The 20,752-nt window shown below is 47.3% G+C and overlaps 59 non-coding genes across 59 annotated transcripts; all 59 read left to right on the top strand.

Moving 5' to 3' along the window:
- The first annotated feature begins 232 nt into the window (after positions 1 to 232).
- On the top strand, positions 233 to 351 carry LOC136213602 (5S ribosomal RNA). Its single transcript, XR_010680702.1, has one exon. It is a non-coding gene; the product is annotated as a 5S ribosomal RNA (ribosomal RNA).
- Positions 352 to 608: 257 nt separating this feature from the next.
- LOC136212426 (5S ribosomal RNA) lies at positions 609 to 727 on the top strand. Its single transcript, XR_010679584.1, has one exon. It is a non-coding gene; the product is annotated as a 5S ribosomal RNA (ribosomal RNA).
- A 259-nt stretch (positions 728 to 986) lies between these two features.
- LOC136211735 (5S ribosomal RNA) lies at positions 987 to 1,105 on the top strand. The gene has a single exon (XR_010678926.1). It is a non-coding gene; the product is annotated as a 5S ribosomal RNA (ribosomal RNA).
- A 257-nt stretch (positions 1,106 to 1,362) lies between these two features.
- On the top strand, positions 1,363 to 1,481 carry LOC136212425 (5S ribosomal RNA). The gene has a single exon (XR_010679583.1). It is a non-coding gene; the product is annotated as a 5S ribosomal RNA (ribosomal RNA).
- A 259-nt stretch (positions 1,482 to 1,740) lies between these two features.
- LOC136213634 (5S ribosomal RNA) lies at positions 1,741 to 1,859 on the top strand. Its single transcript, XR_010680732.1, has one exon. It is a non-coding gene; the product is annotated as a 5S ribosomal RNA (ribosomal RNA).
- A 257-nt stretch (positions 1,860 to 2,116) lies between these two features.
- LOC136212423 (5S ribosomal RNA) lies at positions 2,117 to 2,235 on the top strand. The gene has a single exon (XR_010679581.1). It is a non-coding gene; the product is annotated as a 5S ribosomal RNA (ribosomal RNA).
- Positions 2,236 to 2,417: 182 nt separating this feature from the next.
- Positions 2,418 to 2,536, top strand: LOC136213622 (5S ribosomal RNA). Its single transcript, XR_010680721.1, has one exon. It is a non-coding gene; the product is annotated as a 5S ribosomal RNA (ribosomal RNA).
- Positions 2,537 to 2,794: 258 nt separating this feature from the next.
- On the top strand, positions 2,795 to 2,913 carry LOC136212688 (5S ribosomal RNA). The gene has a single exon (XR_010679832.1). It is a non-coding gene; the product is annotated as a 5S ribosomal RNA (ribosomal RNA).
- A 175-nt stretch (positions 2,914 to 3,088) lies between these two features.
- Positions 3,089 to 3,207, top strand: LOC136212687 (5S ribosomal RNA). Its single transcript, XR_010679831.1, has one exon. It is a non-coding gene; the product is annotated as a 5S ribosomal RNA (ribosomal RNA).
- Positions 3,208 to 3,390: 183 nt separating this feature from the next.
- On the top strand, positions 3,391 to 3,509 carry LOC136213610 (5S ribosomal RNA). The gene has a single exon (XR_010680710.1). It is a non-coding gene; the product is annotated as a 5S ribosomal RNA (ribosomal RNA).
- Positions 3,510 to 3,768: 259 nt separating this feature from the next.
- On the top strand, positions 3,769 to 3,887 carry LOC136213598 (5S ribosomal RNA). The gene has a single exon (XR_010680699.1). It is a non-coding gene; the product is annotated as a 5S ribosomal RNA (ribosomal RNA).
- A 260-nt stretch (positions 3,888 to 4,147) lies between these two features.
- Positions 4,148 to 4,266, top strand: LOC136212686 (5S ribosomal RNA). Its single transcript, XR_010679830.1, has one exon. It is a non-coding gene; the product is annotated as a 5S ribosomal RNA (ribosomal RNA).
- Positions 4,267 to 4,449: 183 nt separating this feature from the next.
- Positions 4,450 to 4,568, top strand: LOC136212684 (5S ribosomal RNA). Its single transcript, XR_010679828.1, has one exon. It is a non-coding gene; the product is annotated as a 5S ribosomal RNA (ribosomal RNA).
- Positions 4,569 to 4,751: 183 nt separating this feature from the next.
- On the top strand, positions 4,752 to 4,870 carry LOC136213585 (5S ribosomal RNA). The gene has a single exon (XR_010680687.1). It is a non-coding gene; the product is annotated as a 5S ribosomal RNA (ribosomal RNA).
- A 259-nt stretch (positions 4,871 to 5,129) lies between these two features.
- LOC136213573 (5S ribosomal RNA) lies at positions 5,130 to 5,248 on the top strand. The gene has a single exon (XR_010680676.1). It is a non-coding gene; the product is annotated as a 5S ribosomal RNA (ribosomal RNA).
- Positions 5,249 to 5,507: 259 nt separating this feature from the next.
- LOC136213561 (5S ribosomal RNA) lies at positions 5,508 to 5,626 on the top strand. Its single transcript, XR_010680665.1, has one exon. It is a non-coding gene; the product is annotated as a 5S ribosomal RNA (ribosomal RNA).
- Positions 5,627 to 5,885: 259 nt separating this feature from the next.
- Positions 5,886 to 6,004, top strand: LOC136213550 (5S ribosomal RNA). Its single transcript, XR_010680654.1, has one exon. It is a non-coding gene; the product is annotated as a 5S ribosomal RNA (ribosomal RNA).
- Positions 6,005 to 6,264: 260 nt separating this feature from the next.
- LOC136212683 (5S ribosomal RNA) lies at positions 6,265 to 6,383 on the top strand. Its single transcript, XR_010679827.1, has one exon. It is a non-coding gene; the product is annotated as a 5S ribosomal RNA (ribosomal RNA).
- Positions 6,384 to 6,566: 183 nt separating this feature from the next.
- LOC136212682 (5S ribosomal RNA) lies at positions 6,567 to 6,685 on the top strand. Its single transcript, XR_010679826.1, has one exon. It is a non-coding gene; the product is annotated as a 5S ribosomal RNA (ribosomal RNA).
- Positions 6,686 to 6,868: 183 nt separating this feature from the next.
- LOC136213538 (5S ribosomal RNA) lies at positions 6,869 to 6,987 on the top strand. The gene has a single exon (XR_010680643.1). It is a non-coding gene; the product is annotated as a 5S ribosomal RNA (ribosomal RNA).
- A 259-nt stretch (positions 6,988 to 7,246) lies between these two features.
- LOC136213525 (5S ribosomal RNA) lies at positions 7,247 to 7,365 on the top strand. Its single transcript, XR_010680631.1, has one exon. It is a non-coding gene; the product is annotated as a 5S ribosomal RNA (ribosomal RNA).
- Positions 7,366 to 7,625: 260 nt separating this feature from the next.
- LOC136212681 (5S ribosomal RNA) lies at positions 7,626 to 7,744 on the top strand. The gene has a single exon (XR_010679825.1). It is a non-coding gene; the product is annotated as a 5S ribosomal RNA (ribosomal RNA).
- Positions 7,745 to 7,926: 182 nt separating this feature from the next.
- On the top strand, positions 7,927 to 8,045 carry LOC136214990 (5S ribosomal RNA). The gene has a single exon (XR_010682048.1). It is a non-coding gene; the product is annotated as a 5S ribosomal RNA (ribosomal RNA).
- A 258-nt stretch (positions 8,046 to 8,303) lies between these two features.
- Positions 8,304 to 8,422, top strand: LOC136212680 (5S ribosomal RNA). Its single transcript, XR_010679824.1, has one exon. It is a non-coding gene; the product is annotated as a 5S ribosomal RNA (ribosomal RNA).
- A 183-nt stretch (positions 8,423 to 8,605) lies between these two features.
- On the top strand, positions 8,606 to 8,724 carry LOC136212679 (5S ribosomal RNA). Its single transcript, XR_010679823.1, has one exon. It is a non-coding gene; the product is annotated as a 5S ribosomal RNA (ribosomal RNA).
- A 183-nt stretch (positions 8,725 to 8,907) lies between these two features.
- Positions 8,908 to 9,026, top strand: LOC136213513 (5S ribosomal RNA). The gene has a single exon (XR_010680620.1). It is a non-coding gene; the product is annotated as a 5S ribosomal RNA (ribosomal RNA).
- Positions 9,027 to 9,285: 259 nt separating this feature from the next.
- On the top strand, positions 9,286 to 9,404 carry LOC136213502 (5S ribosomal RNA). The gene has a single exon (XR_010680609.1). It is a non-coding gene; the product is annotated as a 5S ribosomal RNA (ribosomal RNA).
- Positions 9,405 to 9,664: 260 nt separating this feature from the next.
- Positions 9,665 to 9,783, top strand: LOC136212678 (5S ribosomal RNA). The gene has a single exon (XR_010679822.1). It is a non-coding gene; the product is annotated as a 5S ribosomal RNA (ribosomal RNA).
- A 182-nt stretch (positions 9,784 to 9,965) lies between these two features.
- On the top strand, positions 9,966 to 10,084 carry LOC136214989 (5S ribosomal RNA). Its single transcript, XR_010682047.1, has one exon. It is a non-coding gene; the product is annotated as a 5S ribosomal RNA (ribosomal RNA).
- Positions 10,085 to 10,342: 258 nt separating this feature from the next.
- On the top strand, positions 10,343 to 10,461 carry LOC136212156 (5S ribosomal RNA). Its single transcript, XR_010679328.1, has one exon. It is a non-coding gene; the product is annotated as a 5S ribosomal RNA (ribosomal RNA).
- A 459-nt stretch (positions 10,462 to 10,920) lies between these two features.
- Positions 10,921 to 11,039, top strand: LOC136212676 (5S ribosomal RNA). Its single transcript, XR_010679821.1, has one exon. It is a non-coding gene; the product is annotated as a 5S ribosomal RNA (ribosomal RNA).
- Positions 11,040 to 11,222: 183 nt separating this feature from the next.
- LOC136213052 (5S ribosomal RNA) lies at positions 11,223 to 11,341 on the top strand. The gene has a single exon (XR_010680184.1). It is a non-coding gene; the product is annotated as a 5S ribosomal RNA (ribosomal RNA).
- Positions 11,342 to 11,524: 183 nt separating this feature from the next.
- Positions 11,525 to 11,643, top strand: LOC136213051 (5S ribosomal RNA). Its single transcript, XR_010680183.1, has one exon. It is a non-coding gene; the product is annotated as a 5S ribosomal RNA (ribosomal RNA).
- A 258-nt stretch (positions 11,644 to 11,901) lies between these two features.
- LOC136213490 (5S ribosomal RNA) lies at positions 11,902 to 12,020 on the top strand. Its single transcript, XR_010680598.1, has one exon. It is a non-coding gene; the product is annotated as a 5S ribosomal RNA (ribosomal RNA).
- Positions 12,021 to 12,201: 181 nt separating this feature from the next.
- On the top strand, positions 12,202 to 12,320 carry LOC136213479 (5S ribosomal RNA). Its single transcript, XR_010680587.1, has one exon. It is a non-coding gene; the product is annotated as a 5S ribosomal RNA (ribosomal RNA).
- A 183-nt stretch (positions 12,321 to 12,503) lies between these two features.
- On the top strand, positions 12,504 to 12,622 carry LOC136213324 (5S ribosomal RNA). The gene has a single exon (XR_010680441.1). It is a non-coding gene; the product is annotated as a 5S ribosomal RNA (ribosomal RNA).
- Positions 12,623 to 12,881: 259 nt separating this feature from the next.
- LOC136214794 (5S ribosomal RNA) lies at positions 12,882 to 13,000 on the top strand. Its single transcript, XR_010681865.1, has one exon. It is a non-coding gene; the product is annotated as a 5S ribosomal RNA (ribosomal RNA).
- A 259-nt stretch (positions 13,001 to 13,259) lies between these two features.
- On the top strand, positions 13,260 to 13,378 carry LOC136213466 (5S ribosomal RNA). The gene has a single exon (XR_010680575.1). It is a non-coding gene; the product is annotated as a 5S ribosomal RNA (ribosomal RNA).
- Positions 13,379 to 13,635: 257 nt separating this feature from the next.
- LOC136212422 (5S ribosomal RNA) lies at positions 13,636 to 13,754 on the top strand. Its single transcript, XR_010679580.1, has one exon. It is a non-coding gene; the product is annotated as a 5S ribosomal RNA (ribosomal RNA).
- A 182-nt stretch (positions 13,755 to 13,936) lies between these two features.
- On the top strand, positions 13,937 to 14,055 carry LOC136213454 (5S ribosomal RNA). Its single transcript, XR_010680564.1, has one exon. It is a non-coding gene; the product is annotated as a 5S ribosomal RNA (ribosomal RNA).
- A 181-nt stretch (positions 14,056 to 14,236) lies between these two features.
- Positions 14,237 to 14,355, top strand: LOC136212675 (5S ribosomal RNA). The gene has a single exon (XR_010679820.1). It is a non-coding gene; the product is annotated as a 5S ribosomal RNA (ribosomal RNA).
- Positions 14,356 to 14,537: 182 nt separating this feature from the next.
- LOC136212674 (5S ribosomal RNA) lies at positions 14,538 to 14,656 on the top strand. The gene has a single exon (XR_010679819.1). It is a non-coding gene; the product is annotated as a 5S ribosomal RNA (ribosomal RNA).
- Positions 14,657 to 14,839: 183 nt separating this feature from the next.
- Positions 14,840 to 14,958, top strand: LOC136213443 (5S ribosomal RNA). Its single transcript, XR_010680553.1, has one exon. It is a non-coding gene; the product is annotated as a 5S ribosomal RNA (ribosomal RNA).
- A 259-nt stretch (positions 14,959 to 15,217) lies between these two features.
- Positions 15,218 to 15,336, top strand: LOC136212672 (5S ribosomal RNA). The gene has a single exon (XR_010679817.1). It is a non-coding gene; the product is annotated as a 5S ribosomal RNA (ribosomal RNA).
- A 183-nt stretch (positions 15,337 to 15,519) lies between these two features.
- LOC136212671 (5S ribosomal RNA) lies at positions 15,520 to 15,638 on the top strand. Its single transcript, XR_010679816.1, has one exon. It is a non-coding gene; the product is annotated as a 5S ribosomal RNA (ribosomal RNA).
- A 183-nt stretch (positions 15,639 to 15,821) lies between these two features.
- Positions 15,822 to 15,940, top strand: LOC136213430 (5S ribosomal RNA). The gene has a single exon (XR_010680542.1). It is a non-coding gene; the product is annotated as a 5S ribosomal RNA (ribosomal RNA).
- A 259-nt stretch (positions 15,941 to 16,199) lies between these two features.
- LOC136213418 (5S ribosomal RNA) lies at positions 16,200 to 16,318 on the top strand. Its single transcript, XR_010680531.1, has one exon. It is a non-coding gene; the product is annotated as a 5S ribosomal RNA (ribosomal RNA).
- A 260-nt stretch (positions 16,319 to 16,578) lies between these two features.
- On the top strand, positions 16,579 to 16,697 carry LOC136212670 (5S ribosomal RNA). The gene has a single exon (XR_010679815.1). It is a non-coding gene; the product is annotated as a 5S ribosomal RNA (ribosomal RNA).
- A 182-nt stretch (positions 16,698 to 16,879) lies between these two features.
- Positions 16,880 to 16,998, top strand: LOC136214988 (5S ribosomal RNA). Its single transcript, XR_010682046.1, has one exon. It is a non-coding gene; the product is annotated as a 5S ribosomal RNA (ribosomal RNA).
- A 257-nt stretch (positions 16,999 to 17,255) lies between these two features.
- On the top strand, positions 17,256 to 17,374 carry LOC136213406 (5S ribosomal RNA). The gene has a single exon (XR_010680520.1). It is a non-coding gene; the product is annotated as a 5S ribosomal RNA (ribosomal RNA).
- Positions 17,375 to 17,634: 260 nt separating this feature from the next.
- Positions 17,635 to 17,753, top strand: LOC136212669 (5S ribosomal RNA). Its single transcript, XR_010679814.1, has one exon. It is a non-coding gene; the product is annotated as a 5S ribosomal RNA (ribosomal RNA).
- Positions 17,754 to 17,936: 183 nt separating this feature from the next.
- On the top strand, positions 17,937 to 18,055 carry LOC136212668 (5S ribosomal RNA). Its single transcript, XR_010679813.1, has one exon. It is a non-coding gene; the product is annotated as a 5S ribosomal RNA (ribosomal RNA).
- A 183-nt stretch (positions 18,056 to 18,238) lies between these two features.
- LOC136213395 (5S ribosomal RNA) lies at positions 18,239 to 18,357 on the top strand. The gene has a single exon (XR_010680509.1). It is a non-coding gene; the product is annotated as a 5S ribosomal RNA (ribosomal RNA).
- A 259-nt stretch (positions 18,358 to 18,616) lies between these two features.
- Positions 18,617 to 18,735, top strand: LOC136213383 (5S ribosomal RNA). The gene has a single exon (XR_010680498.1). It is a non-coding gene; the product is annotated as a 5S ribosomal RNA (ribosomal RNA).
- A 260-nt stretch (positions 18,736 to 18,995) lies between these two features.
- LOC136213371 (5S ribosomal RNA) lies at positions 18,996 to 19,114 on the top strand. Its single transcript, XR_010680487.1, has one exon. It is a non-coding gene; the product is annotated as a 5S ribosomal RNA (ribosomal RNA).
- Positions 19,115 to 19,374: 260 nt separating this feature from the next.
- On the top strand, positions 19,375 to 19,493 carry LOC136212667 (5S ribosomal RNA). Its single transcript, XR_010679812.1, has one exon. It is a non-coding gene; the product is annotated as a 5S ribosomal RNA (ribosomal RNA).
- Positions 19,494 to 19,675: 182 nt separating this feature from the next.
- LOC136214987 (5S ribosomal RNA) lies at positions 19,676 to 19,794 on the top strand. The gene has a single exon (XR_010682045.1). It is a non-coding gene; the product is annotated as a 5S ribosomal RNA (ribosomal RNA).
- A 335-nt stretch (positions 19,795 to 20,129) lies between these two features.
- On the top strand, positions 20,130 to 20,248 carry LOC136213359 (5S ribosomal RNA). The gene has a single exon (XR_010680475.1). It is a non-coding gene; the product is annotated as a 5S ribosomal RNA (ribosomal RNA).
- A 260-nt stretch (positions 20,249 to 20,508) lies between these two features.
- On the top strand, positions 20,509 to 20,627 carry LOC136212666 (5S ribosomal RNA). The gene has a single exon (XR_010679811.1). It is a non-coding gene; the product is annotated as a 5S ribosomal RNA (ribosomal RNA).
- The last annotated feature ends 125 nt before the right edge of the window (positions 20,628 to 20,752 follow it).

Genomic DNA, 20,752 nt, shown 5'->3' with positions numbered 1-20,752 from the left:
AATTATTTAATTTTTTTTTCACCATGGCGTGCACGTTTTCGAGGCGGGCCCAAACTTTTTTGCAACGTGCATTTTTTAATTATTTAATTTTTTTTTCACCATGGCGTGCACGTTTTCGAGGCGGGGGTCAGTGTTTGGGGTCCGGGGGCTTGTGCATGCACGTGAAGGATGAGCATACGGGAGAAAGGGGCGCCCAGTATGGAATATATGCTTAGTTTTTGCATGGGATGACGGGTGCGATCATACCAGCACTAATGCACCGGATCCCATCAGAACTCCGAAGTTAAACGTTCTTGGGCGAGAGTAGTACTAAGATGGGTGACCTCTTGGGAAGTCCTCGTGTTGCACCCCTAAACTTTTTTGCAACGTGCATTTTTTAATTATTTAATTTTTTTTCACCATGGCGTGCACGTTTTCGAGGCGGGCCCAAACTTTTTTGCAACGTGCATTTTTTAATTATTTAATTTTTTTTCACCATGGCGTGCACGTTTTCGAGGCGGGGGTCAGTGTTTGGGGTCCGGGGGCTTGTGCATGCACGTGAAGGATGAGCATACGGGAGAAAGGGGCGCCCAGTATGGAATATATGCTTAGTTTTTGCATGGGATGACGGGTGCGATCATACCAGCACTAATGCACCGGATCCCATCAGAACTCCGAAGTTAAACGTGTTTGGGCGAGAGTAGTACTAAGATGGGTGACCTCTTGGGAAGTCCTCGTGTTGCACCCCCAAACTTTTTTGCAACGTGCATTTTTTAATTATTTAATTTTTTTTTCACCATGGCGTGCACGTTTTCGAGGCGGGCCCAAACTTTTTTGCAACGTGCATTTTTTAATTATTTAATTTTTTTTTCACCATGGCGTGCACGTTTTCGAGGCGGGGGTCAGTGTTTGGGGTCCGGGGGCTTGTGCATGCACGTGAAGGATGAGCATACGGGAGAAAGGGGCGCCCAGTATGGAATATATGCTTAGTTTTTGCATGGGATGACGGGTGCGATCATACCAGCACTAATGCACCGGATCCCATCAGAACTCCGAAGCTAAACGTGCTTGGGCGAGAGTAGTACTAAGATGGGTGACCTCTTGGGAAGTCCTCGTGTTGCACCCCTAAACTTTTTTGCAACGTGCATTTTTTAATTATTTAATTTTTTTTCACCATGGCGTGCACGTTTTTGAGGCGGGCCCAAACTTTTTTGCAACGTGCATTTTTTAATTATTTAATTTTTTTTCACCATGGCGTGCACGTTTTCGAGGCGGGGGTCAGTGTTTGGGGTCCGGGGGCTTGTGCATGCACGTGAAGGATGAGCATACGGGAGAAAGGGGCGCCCAGTATGGAATATATGCTTAGTTTTTGCATGGGATGACGGGTGCGATCATACCAGCACTAATGCACCGGATCCCATCAGAACTCCGAAGTTAAACGTGTTTGGGCGAGAGTAGTACTAAGATGGGTGACCTCTTGGGAAGTCCTCGTGTTGCACCCCCAAACTTTTTTGCAACGTGCATTTTTTAATTATTTAATTTTTTTTTCACCATGGCGTGCACGTTTTCGAGGCGGGCCCAAACTTTTTTGCAACGTGCATTTTTTAATTATTTAATTTTTTTTTTACCATGGCGTGCACGTTTTCGAGGCGGGGGTCAGTGTTTGGGGTCCGGGGGCTTGTGCATGCACGTGAAGGATGAGCATACGGGAGAAAGGGGCGCCCAGTATGGAATATATGCTTAGTTTTTGCATGGGATGACGGGTGCGATCATACCAGCACTAATGCACCGGATCCCATCAGAACTCCGAAGTTAAACGTGCTTGGGCGAGAGTAGTACTAAGATGGGTGACCTCTTGGGAAGTCCTCGTGTTGCACCCCTAAACTTTTTTGCAACGTGCATTTTTTAATTATTTAATTTTTTTTCACCATGGCGTGCACGTTTTCGAGGCGGGCCCAAACTTTTTTGCAACGTGCATTTTTTAATTATTTAATTTTTTTTCACCATGGCGTGCACGTTTTCGAGGCGGGGGTCAGTGTTTGGGGTCCGGGGGCTTGTGCATGCACGTGAAGGATGAGCATACGGGAGAAAGGGGCGCCCAGTATGGAATATATGCTTAGTTTTTGCATGGGATGACGGGTGCGATCATACCAGCACTAATGCACCGGATCCCATCAGAACTCCGAAGTTAAACGTGTTTGGGCGAGAGTAGTACTAAGATGGGTGACCTCTTGGGAAGTCCTCGTGTTGCACCCCCAAACTTTTTTGCAACGTGCATTTTTTAATTATTTAATTTTTTTTTCACCATGGCGTGCACGTTTTCGAGGCGGGGGTCAGTGTTTGGGGTCCGGGGGCTTGTGCATGCACGTGAAGGATGAGCATACGGGAGAAAGGGGCGCCCAGTATGGAATATATGCTTAGTTTTTGCATGGGATGACGGGTGCGATCATACCAGCACTAATGCACCGGATCCCATCAGAACTCCGAAGTTAAACGTGCTTGGGCGAGAGTAGTACTAAGATGGGTGACCTCTTGGGAAGTCCTCGTGTTGCACCCCTAAACTTTTTTGCAACGTGCATTTTTTAATTATTTAATTTTTTTTTCACCATGGCGTGCACGTTTTCGAGGCGGGCCCAAACTTTTTTGCAACGTGCATTTTTTAATTATTTAATTTTTTTTCACCATGGCGTGCACGTTTTCGAGGCGGGGGTCAGTGTTTGGGGTCCGGGGGCTTGTGCATGCACGTGAAGGATGAGCATACGGGAGAAAGGGGCGCCCAGTATGGAATATATGCTTAGTTTTTGCATGTGATGACGGGTGCGATCATACCAGCACTAATGCACCGGATCCCATCAGAACTCCGAAGTTAAACGTGCTTGGGCGAGAGTAGTACTAAGATGGTTGACCTCTTGGGAAGTCCTCGTGTTGCACCCCCAAACTTTTTTGCAACGTGCATTTTTTTAATTTTTTTTTCACCATGGCGTGCATGTTTTCGAGGCGGGGGTCAGTGTTTGGGGTCCGGGGGCTTGTGCATGCACGTGAAGGATGAGCATACGGGAGAAAGGGGCGCCCAGTATGGAATATATGCTTAGTTTTTGCATGGGATGACGGGTGCGATCATACCAGCACTAATGCACCGGATCCCATCAGAACTCCGAAGTTAAACGTGCTTGGGCGAGAGTAGTACTAAGATGGTTGACCTCTTGGGAAGTCCTCGTGTTGCACCCCCAAACTTTTTTGCAACGTGCATTTTTTAATTATTTAATTTTTTTTTACACCATGGCGTGCATGTTTTCGAGGCGGGGGTCAGTGTTTGGGGTCCGGGGGCTTGTGCATGCACGTGAAGGATGAGCATACGGGAGAAAGGGGCGCCCAGTATGGAATATATGCTTAGTTTTTGCATGGGATGACGGGTGCGATCATACCAGCACTAATGCACCGGATCCCATCAGAACTCCGAAGTTAAACGTGCTTGGGCGAGAGTAGTACTAAGATGGGTGACCTCTTGGGAAGTCCTCGTGTTGCACCCCTAAACTTTTTTGCAACGTGCATTTTTTAATTATTTAATTTTTTTTTCACCATGGCGTGCACGTTTTCGAGGCGGGCCCAAACTTTTTTGCAACGTGCATTTTTTAATTATTTAATTTTTTTTTCACCATGGCGTGCACGTTTTCGAGGCGGGGGTCAGTGTTTGGGGTCCGGGGGCTTGTGCATGCACGTGAAGGATGAGCATACGGGAGAAAGGGCCGCCCAGTATGGAATATATGCTTAGTTTTTGCATGGGATGACGGGTGCGATCATACCAGCACTAATGCACCGGATCCCATCAGAACTCCGAAGTTAAACGTGCTTGGGCGAGAGTAGTACTAAGATGGGTGACCTCTTGGGAAGTCCTCGTGTTGCACCCCTAAACTTTTCTGCAACGTGCATTTTTTAATTATTTAATTTTTTTTTCACCATGGCGTGCACGTTTTCGAGGCGGGCCCAAACTTTTTTGCAACGTGCATTTTTTAATTATTTAATTTTTTTTTTCACCATGGCGTGCACGTTTTCGAGGCGGGGGTCAGTGTTTGGGGTCCGGGGGCTTGTGCATGCACGTGAAGGATGAGCATACGGGAGAAAGGGGCGCCCAGTATGGAATATATGCTTAGTTTTTGCATGTGATGACGGGTGCGATCATACCAGCACTAATGCACCGGATCCCATCAGAACTCCGAAGTTAAACGTGCTTGGGCGAGAGTAGTACTAAGATGGTTGACCTCTTGGGAAGTCCTCGTGTTGCACCCCCAAACTTTTTTGCAACGTGCATTTTTTAATTATTTAATTTTTTTTTTCACCATGGCGTGCATGTTTTCGAGGCGGGGGTCAGTGTTTGGGGTCCGGGGGCTTGTGCATGCACGTGAAGGATGAGCATACGGGAGAAAGGGGCGCCCAGTATGGAATATATGCTTAGTTTTTGCATGTGATGACGGGTGCGATCATACCAGCACTAATGCACCGGATCCCATCAGAACTCCGAAGTTAAACGTGCTTGGGCGAGAGTAGTACTAAGATGGTTGACCTCTTGGGAAGTCCTCGTGTTGCACCCCCAAACTTTTTTGCAACGTGCATTTTTTAATTATTTAATTTTTTTTTACACCATGGCGTGCATGTTTTCGAGGCGGGGGTCAGTGTTTGGGGTCCGGGGGCTTGTGCATGCACGTGAAGGATGAGCATACGGGAGAAAGGGGCGCCCAGTATGGAATATATGCTTAGTTTTTGCATGGGATGACGGGTGCGATCATACCAGCACTAATGCACCGGATCCCATCAGAACTCCGAAGTTAAACGTGCTTGGGCGAGAGTAGTACTAAGATGGGTGACCTCTTGGGAAGTCCTCGTGTTGCACCCCCAAACTTTTTTGCAACGTGCATTTTTTAATTATTTAATTTTTTTTTCACCATGGCGTGCACGTTTTCGAGGCGGGCCCAAACTTTTTTGCAACGTGCATTTTTTAATTATTTAATTTTTTTTTCACCATGGCGTGCACGTTTTCGAGGCGGGGGTCAGTGTTTGGGGTCCGGGGGCTTGTGCATGCACGTGAAGGATGAGCATACGGGAGAAAGGGCCGCCCAGTATGGAATATATGCTTAGTTTTTGCATGGGATGACGGGTGCGATCATACCAGCACTAATGCACCGGATCCCATCAGAACTCCGAAGTTAAACGTGCTTGGGCGAGAGTAGTACTAAGATGGGTGACCTCTTGGGAAGTCCTCGTGTTGCACCCCTAAACTTTTTTGCAACGTGCATTTTTTAATTATTTAATTTTTTTTTCACCATGGCGTGCACGTTTTCGAGGCGGGCCCAAACTTTTTTGCAACGTGCATTTTTTAATTATTTAATTTTTTTTTCACCATGGCGTGCACGTTTTCGAGGCGGGGGTCAGTGTTTGGGGTCCGGGGGCTTGTGCATGCACGTGAAGGATGAGCATACGGGAGAAAGGGGCGCCCAGTATGGAATATATGCTTAGTTTTTGCATGGGATGACGGGTGCGATCATACCAGCACTAATGCACCGGATCCCATCAGAACTCCGAAGTTAAACGTGCTTGGGCGAGAGTAGTACTAAGATGGGTGACCTCTTGGGAAGTCCTCGTGTTGCACCCCTAAACTTTTTTGCAACGTGCATTTTTTAATTATTTAATTTTTTTTTCACCATGGCGTGCACGTTTTCGAGGCGGGCCCAAACTTTTTTGCAACGTGCATTTTTTAATTATTTAATTTTTTTTTCACCATGGCGTGCACGTTTTCGAGGCGGGGGTCAGTGTTTGGGGTCCGGGGGCTTGTGCATGCACGTGAAGGATGAGCATACGGGAGAAAGGGCCGCCCAGTATGGAATATATGCTTAGTTTTTGCATGGGATGACGGGTGCGATCATACCAGCACTAATGCACCGGATCCCATCAGAACTCCGAAGTTAAACGTGCTTGGGCGAGAGTAGTACTAAGATGGGTGACCTCTTGGGAAGTCCTCGTGTTGCACCCCTAAACTTTTCTGCAACGTGCATTTTTTAATTATTTAATTTTTTTTTCACCATGGCGTGCACGTTTTCGAGGCGGGCCCAAACTTTTTTGCAACGTGCATTTTTTAATTATTTAATTTTTTTTTTCACCATGGCGTGCACGTTTTCGAGGCGGGGGTCAGTGTTTGGGGTCCGGGGGCTTGTGCATGCACGTGAAGGATGAGCATACGGGAGAAAGGGGCGCCCAGTATGGAATATATGCTTAGTTTTTGCATGTGATGACGGGTGCGATCATACCAGCACTAATGCACCGGATCCCATCAGAACTCCGAAGTTAAACGTGCTTGGGCGAGAGTAGTACTAAGATGGTTGACCTCTTGGGAAGTCCTCGTGTTGCACCCCCAAACTTTTTTGCAACGTGCATTTTTTAATTATTTAATTTTTTTTTTCACCATGGCGTGCATGTTTTCGAGGCGGGGGTCAGTGTTTGGGGTCCGGGGGCTTGTGCATGCACGTGAAGGATGAGCATACGGGAGAAAGGGGCGCCCAGTATGGAATATATGCTTAGTTTTTGCATGTGATGACGGGTGCGATCATACCAGCACTAATGCACCGGATCCCATCAGAACTCCGAAGTTAAACGTGCTTGGGCGAGAGTAGTACTAAGATGGTTGACCTCTTGGGAAGTCCTCGTGTTGCACCCCCAAACTTTTTTGCAACGTGCATTTTTTAATTATTTAATTTTTTTTTACACCATGGCGTGCATGTTTTCGAGGCGGGGGTCAGTGTTTGGGGTCCGGGGGCTTGTGCATGCACGTGAAGGATGAGCATACGGGAGAAAGGGGCGCCCAGTATGGAATATATGCTTAGTTTTTGCATGGGATGACGGGTGCGATCATACCAGCACTAATGCACCGGATCCCATCAGAACTCCGAAGTTAAACGTGCTTGGGCGAGAGTAGTACTAAGATGGGTGACCTCTTGGGAAGTCCTCGTGTTGCACCCCCAAACTTTTTTGCAACGTGCATTTTTTAATTATTTAATTTTTTTTTCACCATGGCGTGCACGTTTTCGAGGCGGGCCCAAACTTTTTTGCAACGTGCATTTTTTAATTATTTAATTTTTTTTTCACCATGGCGTGCACGTTTTCGAGGCGGGGGTCAGTGTTTGGGGTCCGGGGGCTTGTGCATGCACGTGAAGGATGAGCATACGGGAGAAAGGGCCGCCCAGTATGGAATATATGCTTAGTTTTTGCATGGGATGACGGGTGCGATCATACCAGCACTAATGCACCGGATCCCATCAGAACTCCGAAGTTAAACGTGCTTGGGCGAGAGTAGTACTAAGATGGGTGACCTCTTGGGAAGTCCTCGTGTTGCACCCCTAAACTTTTTTGCAACGTGCATTTTTTAATTATTTAATTTTTTTTTCACCATGGCGTGCACGTTTTCGAGGCGGGCCCAAACTTTTTTGCAACGTGCATTTTTTAATTATTTAATTTTTTTTTTCACCATGGCGTGCACGTTTTCGAGGCGGGGGTCAGTGTTTGGGGTCCGGGGGCTTGTGCATGCACGTGAAGGATGAGCATACGGGAGAAAGGGGCGCCCAGTATGGAATATATGCTTAGTTTTTGCATGTGATGACGGGTGCGATCATACCAGCACTAATGCACCGGATCCCATCAGAACTCCGAAGTTAAACGTGCTTGGGCGAGAGTAGTACTAAGATGGTTGACCTCTTGGGAAGTCCTCGTGTTGCACCCCCAAACTTTTTTGCAACGTGCATTTTTTAATTATTTAATTTTTTTTTCACCATGGCGTGCATGTTTTCGAGGCGGGGGTCAGTGTTTGGGGTCCGGGGGCTTGTGCATGCACGTGAAGGATGAGCATACGGGAGAAAGGGGCGCCCAGTATGGAATATATGCTTAGTTTTTGCATGGGATGACGGGTGCGATCATACCAGCACTAATGCACCGGATCCCATCAGAACCCCGAAGTTAAACGTGCTTGGGCGAGAGTAGTACTAAGATGGGTGACCTCTTCGGAAGTCCTCGTGTTGCACCCCCAAACTTTTTTGCAACGTGCATTTTTTAATTATTTAATTTTTTTTCACCATGGCGTGCACGTTTTCGAGGCGGGCCCAAACTTTTTTGCAACGTGCATTTTTTAATTATTTAATTTTTTTTTCACCATGGCGTGCACGTTTTCGAGGCGGGGGTCAGTGTTTGGGGTCCGGGGGCTTGTGCATGCACGTGAAGGATGAGCATACGGGAGAAAGGGGCGCCCAGTATGGAATATATGCTTAGTTTTTGCATGGGATGACGGGTGCGATCATACCAGCACTAATGCACCGGATCCCATCAGAACTCCGAAGTTAAACGTGCTTGGGCGAGAGTAGTACTAAGATGGTTGACCTCTTGGGAAGTCCTCGTGTTGCACCCCCAAACTTTTTTGCAACGTGCATTTTTTAATTATTTAATTTTTTTTTTCACCATGGCGTGCATGTTTTCGAGGCGGGGGTCAGTGTTTGGGGTCCGGGGGCTTGTGCATGCACGTGAAGGATGAGCATACGGGAGAAAGGGGCGCCCAGTATGGAATATATGCTTAGTTTTTGCATGTGATGACGGGTGCGATCATACCAGCACTAATGCACCGGATCCCATCAGAACTCCGAAGTTAAACGTGCTTGGGCGAGAGTAGTACTAAGATGGTTGACCTCTTGGGAAGTCCTCGTGTTGCACCCCCAAACTTTTTTGCAACGTGCATTTTTTAATTATTTAATTTTTTTTTACACCATGGCGTGCATGTTTTCGAGGCGGGGGTCAGTGTTTGGGGTCCGGGGGCTTGTGCATGCACGTGAAGGATGAGCATACGGGAGAAAGGGGCGCCCAGTATGGAATATATGCTTAGTTTTTGCATGGGATGACGGGTGCGATCATACCAGCACTAATGCACCGGATCCCATCAGAACTCCGAAGTTAAACGTGCTTGGGCGAGAGTAGTACTAAGATGGGTGACCTCTTGGGAAGTCCTCGTGTTGCACCCCCAAACTTTTTTGCAACGTGCATTTTTTAATTATTTAATTTTTTTTTCACCATGGCGTGCACGTTTTCGAGGCGGGCCCAAACTTTTTTGCAACGTGCATTTTTTAATTATTTAATTTTTTTTTCACCATGGCGTGCACGTTTTCGAGGCGGGGGTCAGTGTTTGGGGTCCGGGGGCTTGTGCATGCACGTGAAGGATGAGCATACGGGAGAAAGGGCCGCCCAGTATGGAATATATGCTTAGTTTTTGCATGGGATGACGGGTGCGATCATACCAGCACTAATGCACCGGATCCCATCAGAACTCCGAAGTTAAACGTGCTTGGGCGAGAGTAGTACTAAGATGGGTGACCTCTTGGGAAGTCCTCGTGTTGCACCCCTAAACTTTTTTGCAACGTGCATTTTTTAATTATTTAATTTTTTTTTCACCATGGCGTGCACGTTTTCGAGGCGGGCCCAAACTTTTTTGCAACGTGCATTTTTTAATTATTTAATTTTTTTTTTCACCATGGCGTGCACGTTTTCGAGGCGGGGGTCAGTGTTTGGGGTCCGGGGGCTTGTGCATGCACGTGAAGGATGAGCATACGGGAGAAAGGGGCGCCCAGTATGGAATATATGCTTAGTTTTTGCATGTGATGACGGGTGCGATCATACCAGCACTAATGCACCGGATCCCATCAGAACTCCGAAGTTAAACGTGCTTGGGCGAGAGTAGTACTAAGATGGTTGACCTCTTGGGAAGTCCTCGTGTTGCACCCCCAAACTTTTTTGCAACGTGCATTTTTTAATTATTTAATTTTTTTTTCACCATGGCGTGCATGTTTTCGAGGCGGGGGTCAGTGTTTGGGGTCCGGGGGCTTGTGCATGCACGTGAAGGATGAGCATACGGGAGAAAGGGGCGCCCAGTATGGAATATATGCTTAGTTTTTGCATGGGATGACGGGTGCGATCATACCAGCACTAATGCACCGGATCCCATCAGAACCCCGAAGTTAAACGTGCTTGGGCGAGAGTAGTACTAAGATGGGTGACCTCTTCGGAAGTCCTCGTGTTGCACCCCCAAACTTTTTTGCAACGTGCATTTTTTAATTATTTAATTTTTTTTCACCATGGCGTGCACGTTTTCGAGGCGGGCCCAAACTTTTTTGCAACGTGCATTTTTTAATTATTTAATTTTTTTTTCACCATGGCGTGCACGTTTTCGAGGCGGGGGTCAGTGTTTGGGGTCCGGGGGCTTGTGCATGCACGTGAAGGATGAGCATACGGGAGAAAGGGGCGCCCAGTATGGAATATATGCTTAGTTTTTGCATGGGATGACGGGTGCGATCATACCAGCACTAATGCACCGGATCCCATCAGAACTCCGAAGTCAAACGTGCTTGGGCGAGAGTAGTACTAAGATGGGTGACCTCTTGGGAAGTCCTCGTGTTGCACCCCTAAACTTTTTTGCAACGTGCATTTTTTAATTATTTAATTTTTTTTTCACCATGGCGTGCACGTTTTCGAGGCGGGCCCAAACTTTTTTGCAACGTGCATTTTTTAATTATTTAATTTTTTTTCACCATGGCGTGCACGTTTTCGAGGCGGGGGTCAGTGTTTGGGGTCCGGGGGCTTGTGCATGCACGTGAAGGATAAGCATACGGGAGAAAGGGGCGCCCAGTATGGAATATATGCTTAGTTTTTTCACCATGGCGTGCACGTTTTCGAGGCGGGCCCAAACTTTTTTGCAACGTGCATTTTTTAATTATTTAATTTTTTTTCACCATGGCGTGCACGTTTTCGAGGCGGGGGTCAGTGTTTGGGGTCCGGGGGCTTGTGCATGCACGTGAAGGATGAGCATACGGGAGAAAGGGGCGCCCAGTATGGAATATATGCTTAGTTTTTGCATGTGATGACGGGTGCGATCATACCAGCACTAATGCACCGGATCCCATCAGAACTCCGAAGTTAAACGTGCTTGGGCGAGAGTAGTACTAAGATGGTTGACCTCTTGGGAAGTCCTCGTGTTGCACCCCCAAACTTTTTTGCAACGTGCATTTTTTAATTATTTAATTTTTTTTTTCACCATGGCGTGCATGTTTTCGAGGCGGGGGTCAGTGTTTGGGGTCCGGGGGCTTGTGCATGCACGTGAAGGATGAGCATACGGGAGAAAGGGGCGCCCAGTATGGAATATATGCTTAGTTTTTGCATGGGATGACGGGTGCGATCATACCAGCACTAATGCACCGGATCCCATCAGAACTCCGAAGTTAAACGTGCTTGGGCGAGAGTAGTACTAAGATGGGTGACCTCTTCGGAAGTCCTCGTGTTGCACCCCCAAACTTTTTTGCAACGTGCATTTTTTAATTATTTAATTTTTTTTTTCACCATGGCGTGCATGTTTTCGAGGCGGGGGTCAGTGTTTGGGGTCCGGGGGCTTGTGCATGCACGTGAAGGATGAGCATACAGGAGAAAGGGGCGCCCAGTATGGAATATATGCTTAGTTTTTGCATGGGATGACGGGTGCGATCATACCAGCACTAATGCACCGGATCCCATCAGAACTCCGAAGTTAAACGTGCTTGGGCGAGAGTAGTACTAAGATGGGTGACCTCTTCGGAAGTCCTCGTGTTGCACCCCCAAACTTTTTTGCAACGTGCATTTTTTAATTATTTAATTTTTTTTCACCATGGCGTGCACGTTTTCGAGGCGGGCCCAAACTTTTTTGCAACGTGCATTTTTTAATTATTTAATTTTTTTTTCACCATGGCGTGCACGTTTTCGAGGCAGGGGTCAGTGTTTGGGGTCCGGGGGCTTGTGCATGCACGTGAAGGATGAGCATACGGGAGAAAGGGGCGCCCAGTATGGAATATATGCTTAGTTTTTGCATGGGATGACGGGTGCGATCATACCAGCACTAATGCACCGGATCCCATCAGAACTCCGAAGTTAAACGTGCTTGGGCGAGAGTAGTACTAAGATGGGTGACCTCTTGGGAAGTCCTCGTGTTGCACCCCTAAACTTTTTTATAACGTGCATTTTTTAATTATTTAATTTTTTTTCACCATGGCGTGCACGTTTTCGAGGCGGGGGTCAGTGTTTGGGGTCCGGGGGCTTGTGCATGCACGTGAAGGATGAGCATACGGGAGAAAGGGGCGCCCAGTATGGAATATATGCTTAGTTTTTGCATGTGATGACGGGTGCGATCATACCAGCACTAATGCACCGGATCCCATCAGAACTCCGAAGTTAAACGTGCTTGGGCGAGAGTAGTACTAAGATGGGTGACCTCTTGGGAAGTCCTCGTGTTGCACCCCCAAACTTTTTTGCAACGTGCATTTTTTAATTATTTAATTTTTTTTTTCACCATGGCGTGCATGTTTTCGAGGCGGGGGTCAGTGTTTGGGGTCCGGGGGCTTGTGCATGCACGTGAAGGATGAGCATACGGGAGAAAGGGGCGCCCAGTATGGAATATATGCTTAGTTTTTGCATGGGATGACGCGTGCGATCATACCAGCACTAATGCACCGGATCCCATCAGAACTCCGAAGTTAAACGTGCTTGGGCGAGAGTAGTACTAAGATGGGTGACCTCTTGGGAAGTCCTCGTGTTGCACCCCCAAACTTTTTTGCAACGTGCATTTTTTAATTATTTAATTTTTTTTTCACCATGGCGTGCACGTTTTCGAGGCGGGCCCAAACTTTTTTGCAACGTGCATTTTTTAATTATTTAATTTTTTTTTCACCATGGCGTGCACGTTTTCGAGGCGGGGGTCAGTGTTTGGGGTCCGGGGGCTTGTGCATGCACGTGAAGGATGAGCATACGGGAGAAAGGGGCGCCCAGTATGGAATATATGCTTAGTTTTTGCATGTGATGACGGGTGCGATCATACCAGCACTAATGCACCGGATCCCATCAGAACTCCGAAGTTAAACTTGCTTGGGCGAGAGTAGTACTAAGATGGTTGACCTCTTGGGAAGTCCTCGTGTTGCACCCCCAAACTTTTTTGCAACGTGCATTTTTTAATTATTTAATTTTTTTTTCACCATGGCGTGCACGTTTTCGAGGCGGGCCCAAACTTTTTTGCAACGTGCATTTTTTAATTATTTAATTTTTTTTTCACCATGGCGTGCACGTTTTCGAGGCGGGGGTCAGTGTTTGGGGTCCGGGGGCTTGTGCATGCACGTGAAGGATGAGCATACGGGAGAAAGGGGCGCCCAGTATGGAATATATGCTTAGTTTTTGCATGGGATGACGGGTGCGATCATACCAGCACTAATGCACCGGATCCCATCAGAACTCCGAAGTTAAACGTGCTTGGGCGAGAGTAGTACTAAGATGGGTGACCTCTTGGGAAGTCCTCGTGTTGCACCCCTAAACTTTTTTGCAACGTGCATTTTTTAATTATTTAATTTTTTTTCACCATGGCGTGCACGTTTTCGAGGCGGGCCCAAACTTTTTTGCAACGTGCATTTTTTAATTATTTAATTTTTTTTCACCATGGCGTGCACGTTTTCGAGGCGGGGGTCAGTGTTTGGGGTCCGGGGGCTTGTGCATGCACGTGAAGGATGAGCATACGGGAGAAAGGGGCGCCCAGTATGGAATATATGCTTAGTTTTTGCATGGGATGACGGGTGCGATCATACCAGCACTAATGCACCGGATCCCATCAGAACTCCGAAGTTAAACGTGTTTGGGCGAGAGTAGTACTAAGATGGGTGACCTCTTGGGAAGTCCTCGTGTTGCACCCCCAAACTTTTTTGCAACGTGCATTTTTTAATTATTTAATTTTTTTTTCACCATGGCGTGCACGTTTTCGAGGCGGGGGTCAGTGTTTGGGGTCCGGGGGCTTGTGCATGCACGTGAAGGATGAGCATACGGGAGAAAGGGGCGCCCAGTATGGAATATATGCTTAGTTTTTGCATGGGATGACGGGTGCGATCATACCAGCACTAATGCACCGGATCCCATCAGAACTCCGAAGTTAAACGTGCTTGGGCGAGAGTAGTACTAAGATGGGTGACCTCTTGGGAAGTCCTCGTGTTGCACCCCTAAACTTTTTTGCAACGTGCATTTTTTAATTATTTAATTTTTTTTCACCATGGCGTGCACGTTTTCGAGGCGGGGGTCAGTGTTTGGGGTCCGGGGGCTTGTGCATGCACGTGAAGGATGAGCATACGGGAGAAAGGGGCGCCCAGTATGGAATATATGCTTAGTTTTTGCATGTGATGACGGGTGCGATCATACCAGCACTAATGCACCGGATCCCATCAGAACTCCGAAGTTAAACGTGCTTGGGCGAGAGTAGTACTAAGATGGTTGACCTCTTGGGAAGTCCTCGTGTTGCACCCCCAAACTTTTTTGCAACGTGCATTTTTTAATTATTTAATTTTTTTTTCACCATGGCGTGCATGTTTTCGAGGCGGGGGTCAGTGTTTGGGGTCCGGGGGCTTGTGCATGCACGTGAAGGATGAGCATACGGGAGAAAGGGGCGCCCAGTATGGAATATATGCTTAGTTTTTGCATGGGATGACGGGTGCGATCATACCAGCACTAATGCACCGGATCCCATCAGAACTCCGAAGTTAAACGTGCTTGGGCGAGAGTAGTACTAAGATGGTTGACCTCTTGGGAAGTCCTCGTGTTGCACCCCCAAACTTTTTTGCAACGTGCATTTTTTAATTATTTAATTTTTTTTTACACCATGGCGTGCATGTTTTCGAGGCGGGGGTCAGTGTTTGGGGTCCGGGGGCTTGTGCATGCACGTGAAGGATGAGCATACGGGAGAAAGGGGCGCCCAGTATGGAATATATGCTTAGTTTTTGCATGGGATGACGGGTGCGATCATACCAGCACTAATGCACCGGATCCCATCAGAACTCCGAAGTTAAACGTGCTTGGGCGAGAGTAGTACTAAGATGGGTGACCTCTTGGGAAGTCCTCGTGTTGCACCCCTAAACTTTTCTGCAACGTGCATTTTTTAATTATTTAATTTTTTTTTCACCATGGCGTGCACGTTTTCGAGGCGGGCCCAAACTTTTTTGCAACGTGCATTTTTTAATTATTTAATTTTTTTTTCACCATGGCGTGCACGTTTTCGAGGCGGGGGTCAGTGTTTGGGGTCCGGGGGCTTGTGCATGCACGTGAAGGATGAGCATACGGGAGAAAGGGGCGCCCAGTATGGAATATATGCTTAGTTTTTGCATGTGATGACGGGTGCGATCATACCAGCACTAATGCACCGGATCCCATCAGAACTCCGAAGTTAAACGTGCTTGGGCGAGAGTAGTACTAAGATGGTTGACCTCTTGGGAAGTCCTCGTGTTGCACCCCCAAACTTTTTTGCAACGTGCATTTTTTAATTATTTAATTTTTTTTTTCACCATGGCGTGCATGTTTTCGAGGCGGGGGTCAGTGTTTGGGGTCCGGGGGCTTGTGCATGCACGTGAAGGATGAGCATACGGGAGAAAGGGGCGCCCAGTATGGAATATATGCTTAGTTTTTGCATGTGATGACGGGTGCGATCATACCAGCACTAATGCACCGGATCCCATCAGAACTCCGAAGTTAAACGTGCTTGGGCGAGAGTAGTACTAAGATGGTTGACCTCTTGGGAAGTCCTCGTGTTGCACCCCCAAACTTTTTTGCAACGTGCATTTTTTAATTATTTAATTTTTTTTTACACCATGGCGTGCATGTTTTCGAGGCGGGGGTCAGTGTTTGGGGTCCGGGGGCTTGTGCATGCACGTGAAGGATGAGCATACGGGAGAAAGGGGCGCCCAGTATGGAATATATGCTTAGTTTTTGCATGGGATGACGGGTGCGATCATACCAGCACTAATGCACCGGATCCCATCAGAACTCCGAAGTTAAACGTGCTTGGGCGAGAGTAGTACTAAGATGGGTGACCTCTTGGGAAGTCCTCGTGTTGCACCCCCAAACTTTTTTGCAACGTGCATTTTTTAATTATTTAATTTTTTTTTCACCATGGCGTGCACGTTTTCGAGGCGGGCCCAAACTTTTTTGCAACGTGCATTTTTTAATTATTTAATTTTTTTTTCACCATGGCGTGCACGTTTTCGAGGCGGGGGTCAGTGTTTGGGGTCCGGGGGCTTGTGCATGCACGTGAAGGATGAGCATACGGGAGAAAGGGCCGCCCAGTATGGAATATATGCTTAGTTTTTGCATGGGATGACGGGTGCGATCATACCAGCACTAATGCACCGGATCCCATCAGAACTCCGAAGTTAAACGTGCTTGGGCGAGAGTAGTACTAAGATGGGTGACCTCTTGGGAAGTCCTCGTGTTGCACCCCTAAACTTTTTTGCAACGTGCATTTTTTAATTATTTAATTTTTTTTTCACCATGGCGTGCACGTTTTCGAGGCGGGCCCAAACTTTTTTGCAACGTGCATTTTTTAATTATTTAATTTTTTTTTTCACCATGGCGTGCACGTTTTCGAGGCGGGGGTCAGTGTTTGGGGTCCGGGGGCTTGTGCATGCACGTGAAGGATGAGCATACGGGAGAAAGGGGCGCCCAGTATGGAATATATGCTTAGTTTTTGCATGTGATGACGGGTGCGATCATACCAGCACTAATGCACCGGATCCCATCAGAACTCCGAAGTTAAACGTGCTTGGGCGAGAGTAGTACTAAGATGGTTGACCTCTTGGGAAGTCCTCGTGTTGCACCCCCAAACTTTTTTGCAACGTGCATTTTTTAATTATTTAATTTTTTTTTCACCATGGCGTGCATGTTTTCGAGGCGGGGGTCAGTGTTTGGGGTCCGGGGGCTTGTGCATGCACGTGAAGGATGAGCATACGGGAGAAAGGGGCGCCCAGTATGGAATATATGCTTAGTTTTTGCATGGGATGACGGGTGCGATCATACCAGCACTAATGCACCGGATCCCATCAGAACCCCGAAGTTAAACGTGCTTGGGCGAGAGTAGTACTAAGATGGGTGACCTCTTCGGAAGTCCTCGTGTTGCACCCCCAAACTTTTTTGCAACGTGCATTTTTTAATTATTTAATTTTTTTTCACCATGGCGTGCACGTTTTCGAGGCGGGCCCAAACTTTTTTGCAACGTGCATTTTTTAATTATTTAATTTTTTTTCACCATGGCGTGCACGTTTTCGAGGCGGGGGTCAGTGTTTGGGGTCCGGGGGCTTGTGCATGCACGTGAAGGATGAGCATACGGGAGAAAGGGGCGCCCAGTATGGAATATATGCTTAGTTTTTGCATGGGATGACGGGTGCGATCATACCAGCACTAATGCACCGGATCCCATCAGAACTCCGAAGTTAAACGTGCTTGGGCGAGAGTAGTACTAAGATGGGTGACCTCTTGGGAAGTCCTCGTGTTGCACCCCTAAACTTTTTTGCAACGTGCATTTTTTAATTATTTAATTTTTTTTTCACCATGGCGTGCACGTTTTCGAGGCGGGCCCAAACTTTTTTGCAACGTGCATTTTTTAATTATTTAATTTTTTTTTTCACCATGGCGTGCACGTTTTCGAGGCGGGGGTCAGTGTTTGGGGTCCGGGGGCTTGTGCATGCACGTGAAGGATGAGCATACGGGAGAAAGGGGCGCCCAGTATGGAATATATGCTTAGTTTTTGCATGTGATGACGGGTGCGATCATACCAGCACTAATGCACCGGATCCCATCAGAACTCCGAAGTTAAACGTGCTTGGGCGAGAGTAGTACTAAGATGGTTGACCTCTTGGGAAGTCCTCGTGTTGCACCCCCAAACTTTTTTGCAACGTGCATTTTTTAATTATTTAATTTTTTTTTTCACCATGGCGTGCATGTTTTCGAGGCGGGGGTCAGTGTTTGGGGTCCGGGGGCTTGTGCATGCACGTGAAGGATGAGCATACGGGAGAAAGGGGCGCCCAGTATGGAATATATGCTTAGTTTTTGCATGTGATGACGGGTGCGATCATACCAGCACTAATGCACCGGATCCCATCAGAACTCCGAAGTTAAACGTGCTTGGGCGAGAGTAGTACTAAGATGGTTGACCTCTTGGGAAGTCCTCGTGTTGCACCCCCAAACTTTTTTGCAACGTGCATTTTTTAATTATTTAATTTTTTTTTACACCATGGCGTGCATGTTTTCGAGGCGGGGGTCAGTGTTTGGGGTCCGGGGGCTTGTGCATGCACGTGAAGGATGAGCATACGGGAGAAAGGGGCGCCCAGTATGGAATATATGCTTAGTTTTTGCATGGGATGACGGGTGCGATCATACCAGCACTAATGCACCGGATCCCATCAGAACTCCGAAGTTAAACGTGCTTGGGCGAGAGTAGTACTAAGATGGGTGACCTCTTGGGAAGTCCTCGTGTTGCACCCCCAAACTTTTTTGCAACGTGCATTTTTTAATTATTTAATTTTTTTTTCACCATGGCGTGCACGTTTTCGAGGCGGGCCCAAACTTTTTTGCAACGTGCATTTTTTAATTATTTAATTTTTTTTTCACCATGGCGTGCACGTTTTCGAGGCGGGGGTCAGTGTTTGGGGTCCGGGGGCTTGTGCATGCACGTGAAGGATGAGCATACGGGAGAAAGGGCCGCCCAGTATGGAATATATGCTTAGTTTTTGCATGGGATGACGGGTGCGATCATACCAGCACTAATGCACCGGATCCCATCAGAACTCCGAAGTTAAACGTGCTTGGGCGAGAGTAGTACTAAGATGGGTGACCTCTTGGGAAGTCCTCGTGTTGCACCCCTAAACTTTTTTGCAACGTGCATTTTTTAATTATTTAATTTTTTTTTCACCATGGCGTGCACGTTTTCGAGGCGGGCCCAAACTTTTTTGCAACGTGCATTTTTTAATTATTTAATTTTTTTTTTCACCATGGCGTGCACGTTTTCGAGGCGGGGGTCAGTGTTTGGGGTCCGGGGGCTTGTGCATGCACGTGAAGGATGAGCATACGGGAGAAAGGGGCGCCCAGTATGGAATATATGCTTAGTTTTTGCATGTGATGACGGGTGCGATCATACCAGCACTAATGCACCGGATCCCATCAGAACTCCGAAGTTAAACGTGCTTGGGCGAGAGTAGTACTAAGATGGGTGACCTCTTGGGAAGTCCTCGTGTTGCACCCCTAAACTTTTTTGCAACGTGCATTTTTTAATTATTTAATTTTTTTTTCACCATGGCGTGCACGTTTTCGAGGCGGGCCCAAACTTTTTTGCAACGTGCATTTTTTAATTATTTAATTTTTTTTTTCACCATGGCGTGCACGTTTTCGAGGCGGGGGTCAGTGTTTGGGGTCCGGGGGCTTGTGCATGCACGTGAAGGATGAGCATACGGGAGAAAGGGGCGCCCAGTATGGAATATATGCTTAGTTTTTGCATGTGATGACGGGTGCGATCATACCAGCACTAATGCACCGGATCCCATCAGAACTCCGAAGTTAAACGTGCTTGGGCGAGAGTAGTACTAAGATGGTTGACCTCTTGGGAAGTCCTCGTGTTGCACCCCCAAACTTTTTTGCAACGTGCATTTTTTAATTATTTAATTTTTTTTTCACCATGGCGTGCATGTTTTCGAGGCGGGGGTCAGTGTTTGGGGTCCGGGGGCTTGTGCATGCACGTGAAGGATGAGCATACGGGAGAAAGGGGCGCCCAGTATGGAATATATGCTTAGTTTTTGCATGGGATGACGGGTGCGATCATACCAGCACTAATGCACCGGATCCCATCAGAACCCCGAAGTTAAACGTGCTTGGGCGAGAGTAGTACTAAGATGGGTGACCTCTTCGGAAGTCCTCGTGTTGCACCCCCAAGCTTTTTTGCAACGTGCATTTTTTAATTATTTAATTTTTTTTTCACCATGGCGTGCACGTTTTCGAGGCGGGCCCAAACTTTTTTGCAACGTGCATTTTTTAATTATTTAATTTTTTTTCACCATGGCGTGCACGTTTTCGAGGCGGGCCCAAACTTTTTTGCAACGTGCATTTTTTAATTATTTAATTTTTTTTTCACCATGGCGTGCACGTTTTCGAGGCGGGGGTCAGTGTTTGGGGTCCGGGGGCTTGTGCATGCACGTGAAGGATGAGCATACGGGAGAAAGGGGCGCCCAGTATGGAATATATGCTTAGTTTTTGCATGGGATGACGGGTGCGATCATACCAGCACTAATGCACCGGATCCCATCAGAACTCCGAAGTTAAACGTGCTTGGGCGAGAGTAGTACTAAGATGGGTGACCTCTTGGGAAGTCCTCGTGTTGCACCCCTAAACTTTTTTGCAACGTGCATTTTTTAATTATTTAATTTTTTTTTCACCATGGCGTGCACGTTTTCGAGGCGGGCCCAAACTTTTTTGCAACGTGCATTTTTTAATTATTTAATTTTTTTTTTCACCATGGCGTGCACGTTTTCGAGGCGGGGGTCAGTGTTTGGGGTCCGGGGGCTTGTGCATGCACGTGAAGGATGAGCATACGGGAGAAAGGGGCGCCCAGTATGGAATATATGCTTAGTTTTTGCATGTGATGACGGGTGCGATCATACCAGCACTAATGCACCGGATCCCATCAGAACTCCGAAGTTAAACGTGCTTGGGCGAGAGTAGTACTAAGATGGTTGACCTCTTGGGAAGTCCTCGTGTTGCACCCCCAAACTTTTTTGCAACGTGCATTTTTTAATTATTTAATTTTTTTTTTCACCATGGCGTGCATGTTTTCGAGGCGGGGGTCAGTGTTTGGGGTCCGGGGGCTTGTGCATGCACGTGAAGGATGAGC

This window comes from Euphorbia lathyris, chromosome 1, assembly GCF_963576675.1.
Source record: "Euphorbia lathyris chromosome 1, ddEupLath1.1, whole genome shotgun sequence".
NCBI classification, from domain to species: Eukaryota; Viridiplantae; Streptophyta; class Magnoliopsida; order Malpighiales; family Euphorbiaceae; genus Euphorbia; species Euphorbia lathyris.
Note: the sequence above shows the minus strand (reverse complement) of the source record. Positions and strands in the feature narration are given on the sequence as shown.